The following is a 17,570-nucleotide window of genomic DNA, read 5'->3' as shown; positions in this document are numbered from 1 at the left end:
CACGTTTAATCAGTGACTTATACAATCAGTCACACACCTCATAAATCCTTCATCCAGACACTTATTCACCCACTGATTCTTCAATACACCTTGACATATATATAAAACATATTTAAACTTTACAGAAACACACAGTCACTGGATGATGTCATCAGTGATGTCATTTGAGATGTCATCAGTGATGTCATCAGTGATGTCACTGATCATGCCATGAATGATGTAATATGTGACGTCATGAGCAGTGCATTGCGGGGGCGCGAGTTAAAGTTAGCTGAACTAACTATAACGGTGGAATTTCTATGGTTTTGTACGAGTGAAATGTCCAGCTAACTATAACACCCCTGAGGCGCTAGGGGGCGCACAGCGGGATGGCTGCCTGAATGTGCAGCTCCGCCGGGCGGATCAAAATCACGCCAAACAACAGCGCTTAAACGGACCGCATCGGAGATTCGTGCACACCAACCTGCACGGGAAATGAGGGCCGACTAGTGACTGTGGTCGGATGTGGGTTAACGCGGCCATAACTCTTGGGAAGCCGACAACCACCAGCGGACCTGCAGGCGAGCGGTAAAATGGCGGCTGGTGACCGGGCAGAGCCGGCGTCACAGTAACGGCTCAGCGCGACCTGCGGACCTCGAGCGACCCCAAGAGCTGCTCCCGCGGACGGGTCCGTGACGCACAGGCAAGTGACCGTCCCGCTCAGGGTCATCCTGCACTGCTTATCGGTGTTGTACTAATGCGGGGGAAGGCGGGAGACAACGGACAATATGGCGGCACCAGGATCCGGCTACTAATGTAAATGTAAACAGCAGCGTCGCACCAGGGCTAAACTGACCATATTCTGGCGGACTTAACCCCCTCATATCGGTACCGCATGCAGTGGGAGGGGAGCAGCAACTCAGCGGACGCAAGCAGTCACACTCGGCGGCTCTGTGCAATAACCAGTCACCACAGACAAAATGGCGACGCCTCACATATGTTGAATTGCATGAATTGGCGGGCAGGGTGGCCAGTTGATACGGCGGAGTGCACAGATTACCAATGCCGCTACCGCTATCAGGACCCAGACACAAGACTATCCACAACGTATTGGGGACACTGACGCGTGCAGGATACACAGCCACTGCTGACGCAATTTGAAGAACTGTGACTGGCGGCGCACTAATTTATTCAGATCCACGTAAGGCGGTCATATACGTGGGGCTCCCCTAGGCTATTACCGCTACCCCCGACTGAGATGAGGTTGGGACTGCGGACCTATAGACTGCAGTGCTGAGCGATGGTAGGCTGTAAATCTGCAGACTGTAAACGCTGGGCAGAAGACGTGCGAGGATAGACCTAACGTATGATTTACATGCAAAGGCGCGCAACATTTAACGGAATGGGGCCGAACTGACCACAAGTGAGAGCACTGGAAGCCTGATCGAGCAGTGTGTGCTGCGGACATTGAACGTAATGGTGGAAAGAACAGTGGGCCACAGTTGCGCAGGATACCCCGCTTGACAGACAAGAGGCTCCACGGCACAGGAACGCAAACGGCATAAAGGTGTACACCCATCTGACGGTGCGAACCACTCAGAGCACTGGCCGATCGAGACCGGGGGCAAGGTTCACTAGAGACTCTCCGGATGGCCCGACATTCTGGCTCTGGCGCCTGCCAATAAATGCACTAACCACACATCGTTGCAGAAGATTCAGGCTCGCACAACGTCAATATCAGCCACAACGCTACGGGGTGGTTCAAGATGGGGAAACCAGATAAACAACAACCCACCCTCTCCTTTGAGACCCGTAAAACGACGAAGACCCAGTCCAAAAACGCGGAGGGCGACCAAGGCGCTGAAGCCCCAGAGGAAAATGTTATGGAGAGTATCCTCAAGGCCATTCAGGCGTCCCGGCAAGAAATAAATGAGAAATTGGACCTGCTAACTGGCAGAGTAGACAACCTAGCAACGAAACTAGACAAACAGGGAGAAAGGCTGGACACGGCTGAAAATAGACTTTCCTCGGTCGAAGATGAAGCGCATACAACAACGGCTAAATGCAAGGGCATGGAGAAAGTACTGGAAGTGATCAAGGCCAAGTCGGAGGAGTTGGAAGCGAGATCGAGAAGGAACAACATTCGAATAGCAGGCCTGCCGGAATCTACAAACACGGGGCGTATGGAGCCTTATGTTGAACAACTATGTAAAGACATCTTTGGCGCCGAAAGTCTGTCGTCCATATTTATAGTGGAGCGTGCACACAGATCCCTGGCCCCGACTCCAAAACCAGGCGCCACGCCTCGACCAATAATAGCGAGAGTCCTGAACTACCGTGACAGGGATACCATACTACGGCTGGCTCGGGAGAAAGGTGAGATCCAACATCAAGGCAACAAACTAGAATTCTACCCGGACTTCACGGTGAATGTGCAACAGGCACGGAAGGAATTCGGCGAGGTCAAGACCAAATTACGTGAGTTGCAGATTCCATACGCCATGCTATATCCAGCACGCTTAAAAATTACCTGGGACGACAAACCTGTTTTTCTGGCAACGCCCAAAGTAGCGATGGAATTCATAAAAACTACTATTATGAAAGGTAGAAAAGGAAATCGCAGAGATAGACATGCAGAATCGGACTGAAGGTAAGACACTGCAATACCAGTTATTGTTTGGGGTGAAGGTGCTCTAAGTACGGGAGGTCTCGACCAAGAACGTACGTGACTAAGAATGTGCACCACATGTGACTTTTAATAGACACACACTTTGTTGCCTGCAGGTGCAATGTTCAGAGACTTAAGGACAAGTACTTATATCGAAACCCCGTATTGTGCAAGTATGAAGGTTTTGTATTGATATAGCAGCACGCCACACGTAAAAGGTGAATACGGGCAAGGCACACGAGATATGCATTGTACGAAACATATCAAATACATGATTAAAGCTCATAGGATGTCATACAAAGCCCCGACTGGGCTCCTCAACCATTTAGCCAATACTGATTGATGATGGATTCGGTTCAAGTACAGACACTGATACGTTTTGAAGATGTAGTCTGTTTATGGTTTAATGATCCGCCCCCATCCCCCTATAGGGATGGAGGGATGCGCTCCCGGCGGACCTCTACTAGGGTGGTCCCCACAAAGTTTGGATGATTAGAGAAGTTATGGGGGGAACATGGCTTCGGCAAAATTGGGATGCTGGAGTGGGTGGGAAGGGGTACTGTTGGGGTTTGTTGTTATTTCAAGTGCTACAGGGACAATTGCGTTACTCTGCCGACTGTCATGTTGTGATATATGATAATCGTGATGACTTTCTCACGTTAAAATGCTATGTGAATGTGCGCTATCCAAAGAGACACCTACTCATTGTGGGACATGCAGCTCTGGACCTCGACTCACTCAGTGCTATCTCTTTGGGTGCTGGGGATGATCTGTCTGGGGGTGGCAAAGGAGGGAGTTGGCTGGAAAACCCGGTTGTAGTACAACCTGAAAGAAACGTGATACCATGGTGAATGCTCATGATTTGAAACTAATAACGTGGAATGTGAGGGGGTTTACGAACCCTAAGAAAATTAGACAGATCTTCGCTGCTCTTGATAGACACCATGTAGACATTGCACTGATCCAAGAAACGCATATTGACCCTAAGGTGCACAGAGCTATTGGCACGCGATGGGCGGAATCCACATATGCAGCACATTACTCGTCTTACTCTAGGGGGGTCATGATTCTGGTGAAAAAAGGGACCAATTACAAAATTAATCGGACTATTGTCGACACTAAGGGACGATACGTAATAGTCTCTGGAACCTTACGAGGTCAATATGTAACGCTTGTAAACATTTATGGCCCGAATGTGGATGCGCCGGAGTTTTTTCAGGAGGTATGGGATCAAGTGCTGGAATTTAGTGACACCACAATGATATGGGGAGGTGATTTTAATATAGGGTTGTGTAACGACCTAGATAGGTCCTCGTCTTCCATAGAACCTCACAGGAAAGCCAGGGAAAAGCTGAAGGATGTGATGGGGGAAATGGCACTGACTGACATCTGGAGGGCTCGTCATCCAACTGCACCTGGCGCAACACACGTCAATGTAGCACATGGGAGCTGGTCGAGAATAGATTACTGGCTAGGGACCGACAACGCTGTAAGATGGACATCAGACATTGCGCCATTACCGCGCACATTGTCCGACCACAATCCAGTGGCGCTCACACTACGCATGCCCCAGTACACCCCACCGCCATTTAGCTGGCGTTTCAATGCACAAGCACTGTTAGACCCAATATACCTTAAGACCATTACAACAGCCATTCAGGATTACTTCCATTCAAACAAGGAGTCAGTAGATGATCCCTGTATTGTGTGGGAAGCGTTTAAAGCCACACTCCGAGGGGTATGCATCAGCACGACAGCAGGGATACTCAAAGACATCAGGGCACAGATCACTAGAATGGAACAGGATATGGCATCCCTAGAACAGGAATATGCCCGCACTGGGAATGGGGAACTACTGGGTGAACTGAAACTAAAGATCATAGAACATCAAAACTACGCAGAAGATGAATTGAAATACATTACCAAACGACCACTGGCCAGACAATTTGGTGAAGGGGGCAGGCCGGGGAGGGTACTGGCGAGGAAAATATGCACGGGGAAAGGCCCACAGACCATAACTCAAATCAGGGACAAAGATGGGGTTCTGCACACACACCACGAAGAGATACTCCGAGGGTTCGTTGATAGCTATACTGACCTGTATACTTCACAACAACCTGCGACACCGCAGGAAACGTTTACATACTTACGAGATATAGCAATAGCGTGGCTGTCGGATAGTCAACGAGAGTATCTGGCACAACCTATCACGATCGAAGAAGTTACCGCGATCATACACACCCTCCCCAACGGCAAAGCTCCGGGGCCCGATGGATTCACTTGCGAATTCTACAAAAAATTTGCTGACGTGCTTGCCCCCCATCTGGTCGAAATGTACGGCACGGCGTTTGACCAGACGCTACTACCCCCGACACTGAGGGAAGCGGTGATTATCACCCTCTTAAAACCAGGAAAGAACCCAGAACTATGTGACTCGTACAGGCCTCTGTCACTCCTGAATGTAGATTCCAAAATCTTAGCTAAACTCTTGGCGGAACGATTGCAGCCCTTGATGACAAACCTGATACTGCCTGACCAGGCGGGGTTCATCCCCACGAGAGCTACATCACACAACACACGTACGCTGTTCGCGCTCTCCCACTATCTCACACCACAAACCAAAGCGGTAGCAGTCATGTTAGATGCCGCGAAGGCTTTCGATTCTATTGAATGGCCTTACATTAGTACGATACTGCAGAGAATGGGCTTTCCACCGCTATTCATGACTTGGATTAAGCTACTTTACGCGAAACCAGTAGCGAGAGTACGAGTTAATGGGTACATATCCGAGCCTTTTGCCATAACGAGGGGAACGAGACAGGGATGCCCCCTGTCACCCCTGATTTTTGCATTGGCCTTGGAGCCGTTGGCATGTATAATTAGACAGACCCATAAACACTCTGCCCTGCAATTCCCAGAGAGACCGCTGCATATCTCGTTATACGCAGACGACATGCTGCTATATACACGAGATCCGGAACAGAACCTCAGCCCGATACTCCGTGAATATGTCAGGTTTGGGCGTCACTCCGGGTTACAAATTAACTGGGAGAAATCGCTACTCATTCCGCTCACCGACTCGACGGAGTAGTTTGTCCCGGACTTCCCACTAGACTGGCAGACTGAGCCTACCCGCTATCTAGGAGTCTGGTACAGTCGAGATCCGGAGGAGGTTATTAGGACAAATTATGGCAGAGTTTTAGCAGAACTGGAGGGGCATGTGGCCCGATGGATACAAATGCCCTTGTCCTTGGCCGATCGTATTGCGATCGTAAAAATGAATGTTCTGCCCAAATTCTTATACCTGTTCAACAATATACCAATTACACCTCCTAAAATCGTCTTTACTAACATAAACACCTTAATCCTGAAACTAATATGGGCGGGTAAACAGGCCCGCATTGACCTACGTACCCTCACATTACCTTACGAGAAAGGGGGATTTTGTGTGCCTGATTTCAAACTCTACTATCTATGTGCACAGGCACAATATGCATCACATTGGTACCACCCCACACCATACCTAACTCATACTGCAGTTGAGGAAGGGGATGCAATGCCGATCCCATTGAATGCAATTGTGACACACAAGAGGCCTCCACTACACTCTAGGGATATTAACACGATTGATACAACAGCACATGCGTGGCGGATGCTAGGAAGAATGGCTCATAAGTTACCGCTCTATGCGCCAGCACTCCCGCTCCATTTCCACCAGGAGGTGTCGGTAACAAATGAAAAAGTAGGCATGGACCTCCTGAGAAATGCTGGAATAGAAAAATTTGGGGATCTGTATAATGAGGGAACCTTCAGCACAGCAGACAACTTGACATATATCAGCAATCCTACACCACTATTCCGATTCACACACTATAGACTGCAGAGAGCCATACAGGATCTATATCCAGACTACCCACAGGAACCATCGACCCTACATGCGTTACAATTTATAATAACATCGTCCAACACGTCGCATCTAGTGTCACGGTTGTACAAGATAGCTCAAAGTGAAATACCTTTTACATCCGAGAAAGCGATGAGTAGATGGAATGACGCCCTACCAGAACCCTTACAAGAGAATGACTGGCTGGGTGCCTGCTCCTTGCTTAAGTTACTCACTCCGAATGGGAATTTGCGCATCACACATCTGAAATATTTACATCAAACATATCACACACCAAAAAGATTGTTTAAGTATGGACTGCGTGACGATGCTCGATGTAAAAGATGCGGAAATGATATGGCTGATTTTGTGCACCTTGCCTGGCATTGCCAGAAAATTCAGGAGTATTGGCAGGAGGTGACACTTTTGTTGGGCAAAATGATAGACACAGAGGTGGATTGTACAATGAGGGTATGTTTACTAGGTCTGCTATCAAATGTCAGGGCGGGAAAGAGGAAATTCTGCGCGGTGGCTTTGTTGAACGCCAAGAGACAGGTATCAAAATGCTGGGAAGGGAGGAGAGTGCCGACTATTAAGTCATGGCTAGCAGACATGACGTACTGCAGGGACAATTTAGCCACTTATGAAGAGGAACTGCCAACTAGATCACGCCCGAAAGACTTTTGGTGTTACTTGTCTGATTACCTACTAACGAAAGAAGGGGATGATGAGACGGTGTGAGAGCTAAGGTTAGACTACATTGGCACGTGCTGTATAATGTGACAGGGGGATATGCAGCACATTAGATAACAGTTGCTATTAGTCTAATATATGAATCAGGGACAACACACACAGGGTGGCGGTGGAGTGGGGAATTGCCCAAAGCACTTTAGGTTAACTGGTTATGTTTGCTCTGTTTTGGCCCTATGGACTCGGGGCACATTTAAAAAACACAGTTCATGTGACAACAAGATGAAGGGGAGACTAGCTGGTACGAACTATATTCAAGTACTATTCACTATGACGCCGCTGGACCCCCGGGTTACCAGCTAAATGGCTGTGTGTTACGAAATGTTGTAGTACTGCTACAGGCGGCCGGCCCCCGGGTTGTTGGCCACTAGCAGTTTAACATTGTATGGAACTATATGCCAATAAAGATTTTGTTGAACTTTAAAAAAAAAAAAAAAAAAAAAAAAAAAAAAAAACTATAACACCCCTGAAACCTATGTTTTTTTCTGTGAATTTCTAAGGTTTTTTAAATGCTAATTTCTAACTATAACGGGCCTGAAACCTATGGTTTTTTCAATGAATATATATATATTACCTACTGGCGGTCGCCAGTAGGTATATATAGTTAGGATTTTTTCTCTATGGGTTTTTTGAAAATTCTATGTCTAATAACTTTGGCGTTTGTGGACGGAATTGGCTGAAATTTTCAGGAAAATGGCACATTTTGTTTCTGAGCAGCCCTTGAAAATTTGGGGGGGGTTCGTCCAGTGGGGGCCGAGAAAAAAGGGGGGTCCCAAAACGTGTTTTTAACATTGAGTTTTCCATAGGGCGGTTGGCCTCACTTTTAGCCCGAACGGCTGAATGGATTTGCACGAAACTTGGCAAAATTGTAGGGACTGGTAGCCCGATGTGCCTTTTGTAGGTCTCAATATATGTGCTCCAGTGGATTTTGAGAAATTAACGTTTAAAAAAAGATATATATCTGTAACAGCGGACCGGTTAGCGCTCTGGTTCGCGGACTTTTCGCGCAACGGAGCTTTGTGAAGCGAAGCTGATTGGTTCTCCGGCGTCTGTCAACATTCCAAACAGTCCGTAGCGGCCGCCATCTTGTCTCTCGGTAGGATCGAGAGACAAGAGGAGGTCAAAACAAAGGGGGAAATAACTATAAGGGGGCATAGTAGATCCTCGCTGACCCCCTAGGTTTGATGTGGAGGTTTTAAAAGGGCCCCGCGGGGCAAAAAAAAATAATAAAAATAATAATTGAACGGCTGAATGGATTTGCACGAAACTTGGCAAAATATTAGGGACTGGTAGCCCGATGTGCCTTTGCTAGGTCTCAATATATGTGCTCCAGTGGATTTTGAGAAATTAACGTTCAAAAAAAGATATATATCTGTAACAGCGCTCCGCTTCGCGTAACGGAGGTTTGCCAAGCTGATTGGTCATTCTGTCACTGGGCTATAGTTGGGCTACATCTGGCTGATATTTGGGCTACATTTGTTTTTTTGTGTGTCTGGCGGCCATCTTTGGGCTACATTGGGCTACATTGGGCTTCATTGGGCTACATTCGGCTAATTAGCAAATAGCTCATCGCAAACTAGGAATGGTAAAGAATCGCTATTTATTCCTTAAAGTTCGCTATTTAGGAAATGCAAATAACTTTGATGATACATATGGCGGTTCATCTCTAACAAGATAAGAAGCATAGGGATAGATTTATGATGACTGGCGCATCACCAGGGATGTGTTAGTCATTCTGTGCCGCTGTTCCGTCACCTATGGTGTGCTGCATTTATAATGCGGCGCATCACGGGGCAAAAACAGCACAGATGCGTGATGTATCTGTGCCGTAAAGGTGGCGCATTGCTGGAGTTGTATCGCAAGTGTGATGAAGGTCCAGCAAGGGTCGGGGGTGCCCCTGTCGCAGGGTTTCTGTTCTCACACAGAACTGTGGACAGAGGATTGGAACCTCGGCGAATTAGGGTGTCCCAAAACTCACGTTAGTAATCAAAAACTATTTAGCAAGCTAGGTACAGTGTCACATTGGATATAACAAACTCTCAATGTTTAGACAATCCATAATATGAACTTATAGTACCTCAGGATACGTGGAACTCATGAACAGTCGGTCGTTATATATTTCTTAGAAACCAGAACATGGAGTTAAGAAGAACACATGTGTATTTGAAATGTTTATTTACTAATGCCGTCTTCTCAGGCGTAGTACCTTAGATAATAAAAGTACACATATTATCAGTAGCAAAATTACCAGCATAGTTACTAGTACATAAAAAGTGAATGGTGATAGTATGTTAACATGCTGTAAATGAATAAGAGTTAGCAACACTTATAAGCAGCCGCGGGCCGTGGAGGGAGTTACGGTGAGGCAGGGAGGCGGGGAGGGGGAGAAGCAGGGTGGAGAATACAAGTACACATATTATCAGTAGCAAAATTACCAGCATAGTTACTAGTACATAAAAAGCGAATGGTGACAGTATGTTAACATGCTGTAAATGAATAAGAGTTAGCAACACTTATAAGCAGCCGCGGGCCGTGGAGGGAGTTACGGTGGGGCAGGGAGGCGGGGAGGGGGAGGGGCAAGGTAGAGAGGGCTCCACCCTGCTTCTCCCCCTCCCCGCCTCCCTGCCTCACCGTAACTCCCTCCACGGCCCGCGGCTGCTTATATCTCACCCTCCCTAATACACATATTATATTATTTGCTAAGAAGGTCTCTTTGTGTTGGTTTAGGGCGTGCCCATACTTTAGTGTCTTAGATTTGAAGGAATCACATCAGCATACACCAGCTCTCTCTTCATGTGAACCGCATCAACTGTTGTGTATGTGTGTTCGGCAAAGCAATATAAAACCCGCCTCATGCCCAGAATTGGCAGAAGTTGCACTTATGTTATGAGTATGAAGTCGTGGAGATCAGACCTCATAACAATTCTGTATCGTGTTGTTCTTGAAACTTTAGCACTCGCTGTACAGATATAGTTTAACAAGTAAAGCAGATAGTAGACCAATAACATATTATTCTCATGTAAACCACGATGAACTACTAGGTGGAAAGCTAAAGCAACAACTAAATGTCGTGTGCAGAAGTTGCAAAAAAGGAAAAATGGCGTTTAAACCGGTAATGAGCCCATGCTAACTTAACACGGTGTAAAGATATCCAGGACCTAGATGACACCTCCTCATGATCCGGAAACGAACTGAATAAGATAATAGAAGTGCCATCTCATGAGAGCAGATTGCAAGTTTATATGTGGACGGTCCGCAAGGTAAAGCATTAAAAACTAGGAAAATTCAATGCTAAAGAAAAATAAAACAGCCAAGTACTTTATCGAGTCTTAAGCCAATAGGCAAGGTAAATAATAAAAACTTGACAATTAAGTCAATGAATTGTCAATGAAATGCTAGTACTCAGCATATGAAACATGAAAAAGGTCTATGACATAACTGTGTATGCAAAATAAGCTGCAACAGCCTCCAACAGGAAGTCACCGTCTTCATCCGAAAACAGTTCAGCCATCCAATTTAAAAGCGGAAAAGAACATACGTGCTCTCCCAGCACCGGATCCTCTATCACCATCAGAGGACAGCTCGGTGGGTTTTCAAGAAAGCTGTGTTCCAAGAAAGACTGTGCTGCCGCCAGTAAATTCCAGGGACCAAGTAGTCCATGCATCAATGCCACAGCCATAATCCTTTCGCCAGGACAAATCAACTCGTGAGTAATGATAGGAGTCATCAGCTGATTAAAGTCGACGTCAGGAGAAACCGGTCCGCAGAGACACAAATCAATGGCCCAATCGAAATCACAGGTCAGGCAGTGAAATACAGGCTGGACACAGGTGAAGTAGGAGAACCGAAAAGATAATCCATATGCCGTGCTTAATATCGCCAACGGCATTGTGCCATAATATTCTAGCATGCGATTGCGGAACAGTGTCAGCAGCTGCAGGGTCGGAGGTTGCATAGGAGGGACATCCATATTTAAAAATGTAAAAAAGCACAAGAGCGTCCGCTGGTAATGCAAGTAAAAATGCAATCCACGAACCAGAGTGGAGAAAATGGAATGAAAGGGAGCAGGGATGACTCCAAAGATTTTCTCAAATGAAGTCACGAGACCACTGGTAACAACTTTAAAAAAGTGTGCCAGGGATTTTGTGGAGGATGCGTTAAAGATAGTCGGAAACATGTTGCTGAAATTGAAAGGCAAACCTGTGTACGGGTGTTCGCTATGTGAAGTACGAAAGTTTCACGGGCCGAACTCAAGGCCACCTCTCTCTGAGACAAAAGAGCTCTTATTCTTGTCATGCCGTTGAAACGTGTCCCAAGGTTGGTATTTGTGGCCAGATTGAAAACTCCCTATGTTCATGTGTGGGAGGAAATAGAACATTTCTGCAGCAAATAACCCGTTCACTTACTGTTACGATAAAAGGAATACTTTTAATTAACTCAGAACAATCTTCATTATTGAGCATCAAATAACTACCATTTTCCAACAACTTGAACGTGGGGATGATAGCAGGAACTGGCGTGCCTTGCAACACGCAAGCCATATTTGGTCGGTGTTTGTTGCATGAATCGTGTAACTGTATGTGCCTACACATTAGTGAATGATCTGGCGTCTCAGTGCATTCCTCTCCATTCAGATAAACTTCTTGATCATCTTTGAAACATCTGTATGTGTATGGAAGCGACCAGACCTCATGAACAAAAGCACTACCTAAAGGTTCATAAAGACCTATTGGTATATATTTCATACAATTTGAAAACTTATATAAAGCAAAAGGCAGCGTTATTAAACCGTGGATAAGGCATGTTGCCAAAAAACCCGCAATCCTCTGCTGATGATGTCACTGAGCATGTCATGAATGATGTAATATGTGACATCATCAGTAGTGGATTATGGGTAATAGTATCTCTAGTTTACTCCCCTATAGCTGTCTTTCTTTTAACATAAGTGTGTGTTTCCTTCCCTTATACTTACTGTTTTTGGTTCGCTTCCAGTTCGCGTACCAGCGAGCGAACTAGGAAGCGAACTAAGAGAAATAGAGGTTGGCACAGTTCCAAATATTGTACCAATTTTTTAATAACGGGGAGGTAGTTCTGAAAAGAACTTTTTTTTTTATTTTTCTGAACATTTTTTTAATGTTTTTGAATTTTTCGGAACAGTTTTATATTTTTTTGGGTTTTTCTTGGAGGGGGCAATGAAAACGATTCATTGTAAAGGGCTCAACAGGAGCAACAAAACAAAAAAAAGAAGTATTTATTATTTTGGGCGTTTCGGACAAACTTGCATATGATAGTCAATAGCTCTGTTGATCAGAGTGATGCTTCTTTCTCCGTAGGAAATGAATCCATCGCAAAATACGCAGGTGTGTTTTACTTCACCAAATCTCATTTGTATATTTGGCACCATCTCCCTGCCCTCTGGTCCCGTTACTTCCGGTACAACAGATCTTCTGGCCATAATAGGGAGATTATCTAGGTCGTTCCGAAACTGTGCAGCACTGTAGTTGTTAGGATGCCACCTAGTCATATGGCGATGCATTGTGTAGTTTCCGAAACTGTATTTTTTGTCGGTCCCTCTGGACAGTCTATCTTGACATATAAGGCAAGTTACGTATCTTGCATTTACTTTTTTCTGACCTTTGGGAATTTTAAAAAATTGCCAAATGAAGTTTTCTTTCCGGTGAGACGTCTTGGGCTGCTCAGGCAAAAACTGCCTCTCTTCGTGCTCGTCCTCCTGTTCCTCTTCTTCTTCTTCTTGTTGAATTACAACTTGAGCAGGTGGTCCACTCTTCCTTGGATGTGGTGGAGGTGGTGGGGAAGCACCAGCTGAAGCTACTAAAGAAGCCATTGCTCAGTGATCACAAAGGGTCTTTCTCTCACAATGATGAAAGTCAGAGTGAGGAAAGAAGGAGGGATTTTCATCATTTGGGAAAAACAAGAGTTCTCAACCAATCAAAAGTGTTCATTTTAGATTATATGACCTAGTCTTACATCATTAGGAAACCAAAAGTGAAATGAACCAATGAAAAGTGTTATTACCAAGTCACATGACTTGCTGTGTTTACGTTAAGCGCTTTGCAGGGCCTCCCGGTTTGCTTCCAGAAACCTGCGCTTTGGCACTCGCTTCGCGTACCAGTTCGCTAACGTAGCACGTCATATGACGTATCACGCGACAACGTGGAACGTCATGCGGACGGGAGGCGTCACGATGTTGTTTTCTAACGCGGCACTTGCGGTAAAGAAACGTTTACCGGCTCGCGGTCTATTTCGCGGCATCAAGGTCAGCTAACGGGAAGCTTCCCGATTCGCGAAGCGGGAACGAAGAAAAAAAAATATTTTAAAAAAAAATTATTCATAAACATATAAAATATATTTTTGGATTTAAAGAAGAATACATTTTACAGCTACAGATATTAGCTGTTAAAAAAACAATGAAATTCACAGAAAAAACCATAGGTTATAGACCATATATAGTTAGGAATTAGCATTTACAAAACCTTGAAAATTCACTGAAAAAACCATAGGTTATAGACCATATATAGTTAGGAATTAGCATTTAGAAAACCTTATTTCACTCACACAAAACCATTGAAATTCCATATATAGTTAGTTGCACTAACTATATATCGCGCACCCGCAATCCACTGCTGATGATGTCACATATTACATCATTCATGACATGGTCAGTGACATCACTGATGACATCACTGATGACAACATCCAGTGATTATGTGTTTCTGTAAAGTTTAAATATGTTTTACATATTGAAGAATGAGTGGATGTATAAGTGTCTGAATGAAGGTTTTAGTAGGTGCGTGATTGACTGTATGAGTGAGTGATTAAATGCGTCTTACTAAATGCACGGGTTAGTGACTAAACTGTCTGAAAGTGTGCATCAGTATGTCTGTTGTTGTGCAAGCTGCTGCATGTGTTGATCAGTAGCTATATAAGTAGCTATATGGGTTATTGATTGGTTGCACAAGTATTTGTATGGGAGACTGAGTGTGTGTATGGCTGGCTGGGAGGTGTGTGACTCTGTGCAGATCAATGTGTACTTGTATCAGTGATTCTATAAGAGAGTAAGTATGTGTTAGTATATGTTTGAAAATGTAAGGTACTCTATGTTTAACTGTGTAGATTAGAAAATGGAAGTGTGATTGATTCTTTACAGGACTGACTAGGTGTGTGAGTAACTCCATGGATGAGTGGCAGAGTGTGAGTGTCTGTATAGGTGTATGAGTGCATATGATAGTGTTGTAAAGATGAGTGATTGTATGTATGAATGATTGTATGGGTGAATGAGTGAATGTGTGTGTAGACGTAGGAATCAGTGAATGCGTATGTAGTAACTAGTATTGGTGTGTCAATGGTTTCAAAAATTATACTCTGTATTTAACACTGGGTGTAACAGAGGTTATATTAAAGTTGAGGAGATGCATTGTATTGTCACATTAATGATATCATCATTGATGTGACCATTGATGTCAAAAGAGATATCATCAGTGATGTCATTTGAGATGTCATCAGTGATGTCATCAGTGATGTCACTGACCATGTCATGAATGATGTAATATGTGACATCATCAGCAGTGGATTGCGGGTGCGCGATATATAGTTAGTGCAACTAACTATATATGGAATTTCAATGGTTTTGTGTGAGTGAAATAAGGTTTTCTAAATGCTAATTCCTAACTATATATGGTCTATAACCTATGGTTTTTTCAGTGAATTTTCAAGGTTTTGTAAATGCTAATTCCTAACTATATATGGTCTATAACCTATGGTTTTTTCTGTGAATATATATATATATATATATATATATATATATATATATATATTCAAAAATAAGATTTGCATTTCCATTTTTCATGAAATCATACGGCACTCGAACGCGGGTATCATTAATTTCAGGCTTTTATTGTTCTCTTTACATCAACGCGTTTCGGGAGTCAAGCTCCCTTGATCACGATGTTTTTACTGCCATTAAACACTTCTACAAATACACATGCAAGGTAGCAAACAGTGTAAAAGGACAATTGAAATCAAGGCAACTCATCTGTTAAACTGGCGGCCATTTTAACACTTGCAATAGAAGGGAACTTGTGTGCAGCAACAGTGCAGAATACTACCTGTTTGGGACAGACGTCAATTTTTTGAAAACTGACCTATACACCGGGTTATGTGTGTGTTTCTTATACTCTATCACACATTGTTAAAAAATAGATTGAAATGCGGTGATGTGTGTGTTTATAAAACTTCTTTTTAATGATTGTTTTTTGCTTTTTCCACACTTTTATATCATTTTTTATCACTTTTTTATATATATAAATAACAGTTAGTATACTTATTTTACAATTCATGTAGATTTCTCAGCATCGATATATATCTAATCACAGTAATTTATCATACATATAATAATCCATAAATCAACAACTGATTATCATTGCCCATTACAAAACTAGATCCAACGCGTTTCGGCGACTGGCCTTCATCAGGAGTTTTGTATTCTCACTTGTCGATATGATACTTTAGAATCTACTGGGCATCCTGTGCTTGATAAATATGTGCAGTATCTGGGTGAGGACACGGAACAAAGTTCTTGAACAGGTTTAAAATCTGTAATCTGGTCTCTTCTAATGGCGGTATAATTCTTCAATTGTGCGTTGTGTAAAATAATCTATTGTGCGACACTCCCCAGAACTTGGGTTCTGACGAAATATGAATGATTTTATAACTTTCTTGTGTAGATATTACGGTTCAGGCAGACTGCTTGACATCTTTGATTGGCACAAGAGCGAATGTGAAAGTCGGCAGTTTGTTGTGCTCACTGCTCGAAAGTTGGAGTGAAGTTCATAGATCGTGCTAGATGGTAAGGTGAAGCCCAATAGCACTGATGTAATCCTGTTTTCAACAGGACCGATACGAAGTTCCGTCATACCCGAACTGCTACCAACAAACGTCAATAACAGAGTATTAAATATAAACATTGCATCCTAATATCATGTCTTGTATCTTTATACATAGATTAAGATTTGAGAACTGCCTCAGAAACTACGGCATTGGTTGTGTAATGTTGTATCTTTATAAAACAAATGCATGACAACTTTGTTTTTTTTTAAATGTGCAAGTGCATCAAGATCATCATTTTCAGCAATTCAAACAATAAGGGTTCCACAATTATCTGGGCAAGTGCCTCTAAACCATTAACACCTTAAAGAAAAATAGTATTAGGATTATTTACATTTTCATATTACACGCTGCACAACCTTTGTTCTCAATTCATTGCTTTCATTAAATCTTAGACAACAGATTCATTTATTCATCCTAATTAACCTCGTGGCTATATCAAACAGATTCAATTAAGATGGGAAAGTGATTCCTTGTAATGCTATTTAGTTCAAGACAACCTTATTATTCAATCATAAAGTGCAAGTGCTTATTTGTAAACAATAATACTCTCTTACTGTATATAACTACTCTATAAATTGCACATGATCCTAAGAAAAAGGAGAATAAAGTGCTAGTGCTTAAATATGCTACATATCCAAAAGTGCTAATGCTTAAACAACAACAATAGTACTCCGTACTCTTTATGTAAACAATCCACTCATATTACACATCAAAAAAGATTTTGTAAGTGTCAGTGCATAAATAGTTAAAAAAACATTACATTTTTCATTCTGTTCTTAATGCCGCTGCAAATTTGCAAAATTGTACTACCTCCTATGTATTAAAAGAAGCGAGGGAAACATTTTTTCTTGAAAACTTTTTGTCAATTAGATTTATTAACAATTCATAATTTTAATATGCAGTTTCAGTATACTCGAGGCTGTTCCATCATTTCATTAAATATTCGTGCTATCAGGCTAAGCATGTATACAGATCCTCATCCACATTTAAACCCTGTGGCTCTTTGCAATTAAACTCTAAGATAAAATAAGTCTCCAATTTTCTGAGTTCACCTTTCCTGTTACCTCCTCTCCTTTTTTTGGGACCTCTGCAATACAAGAATATTGGAGGCCTACGTGGTTACTTTGGTGATGTGATTCAAAGTGTCGTGCTACAGGGTAGGATGTGTCCTGATTGACAATGGCACGTCTGTGCTGCAGAATTCGTTGATGTACTGGTAAAATAGTGCTACCAATATATATCTTGGGGCATTGGCATTGTAGTAGATAAACTACATATTCACTTTTACAGTTTACGGCACTTCTGATTGTTACTGTTTTATTAAAATAGGTACTGAAATCTGTACGGTTCATTCCATGTTGGCAAGCTTTGCACTTCGAACAT

This window comes from Lissotriton helveticus, chromosome 7, assembly GCF_964261635.1.
Source record: "Lissotriton helveticus chromosome 7, aLisHel1.1, whole genome shotgun sequence".
Taxonomy (NCBI): Eukaryota; Metazoa; Chordata; class Amphibia; order Caudata; family Salamandridae; genus Lissotriton; species Lissotriton helveticus.
Note: the sequence above shows the minus strand (reverse complement) of the source record.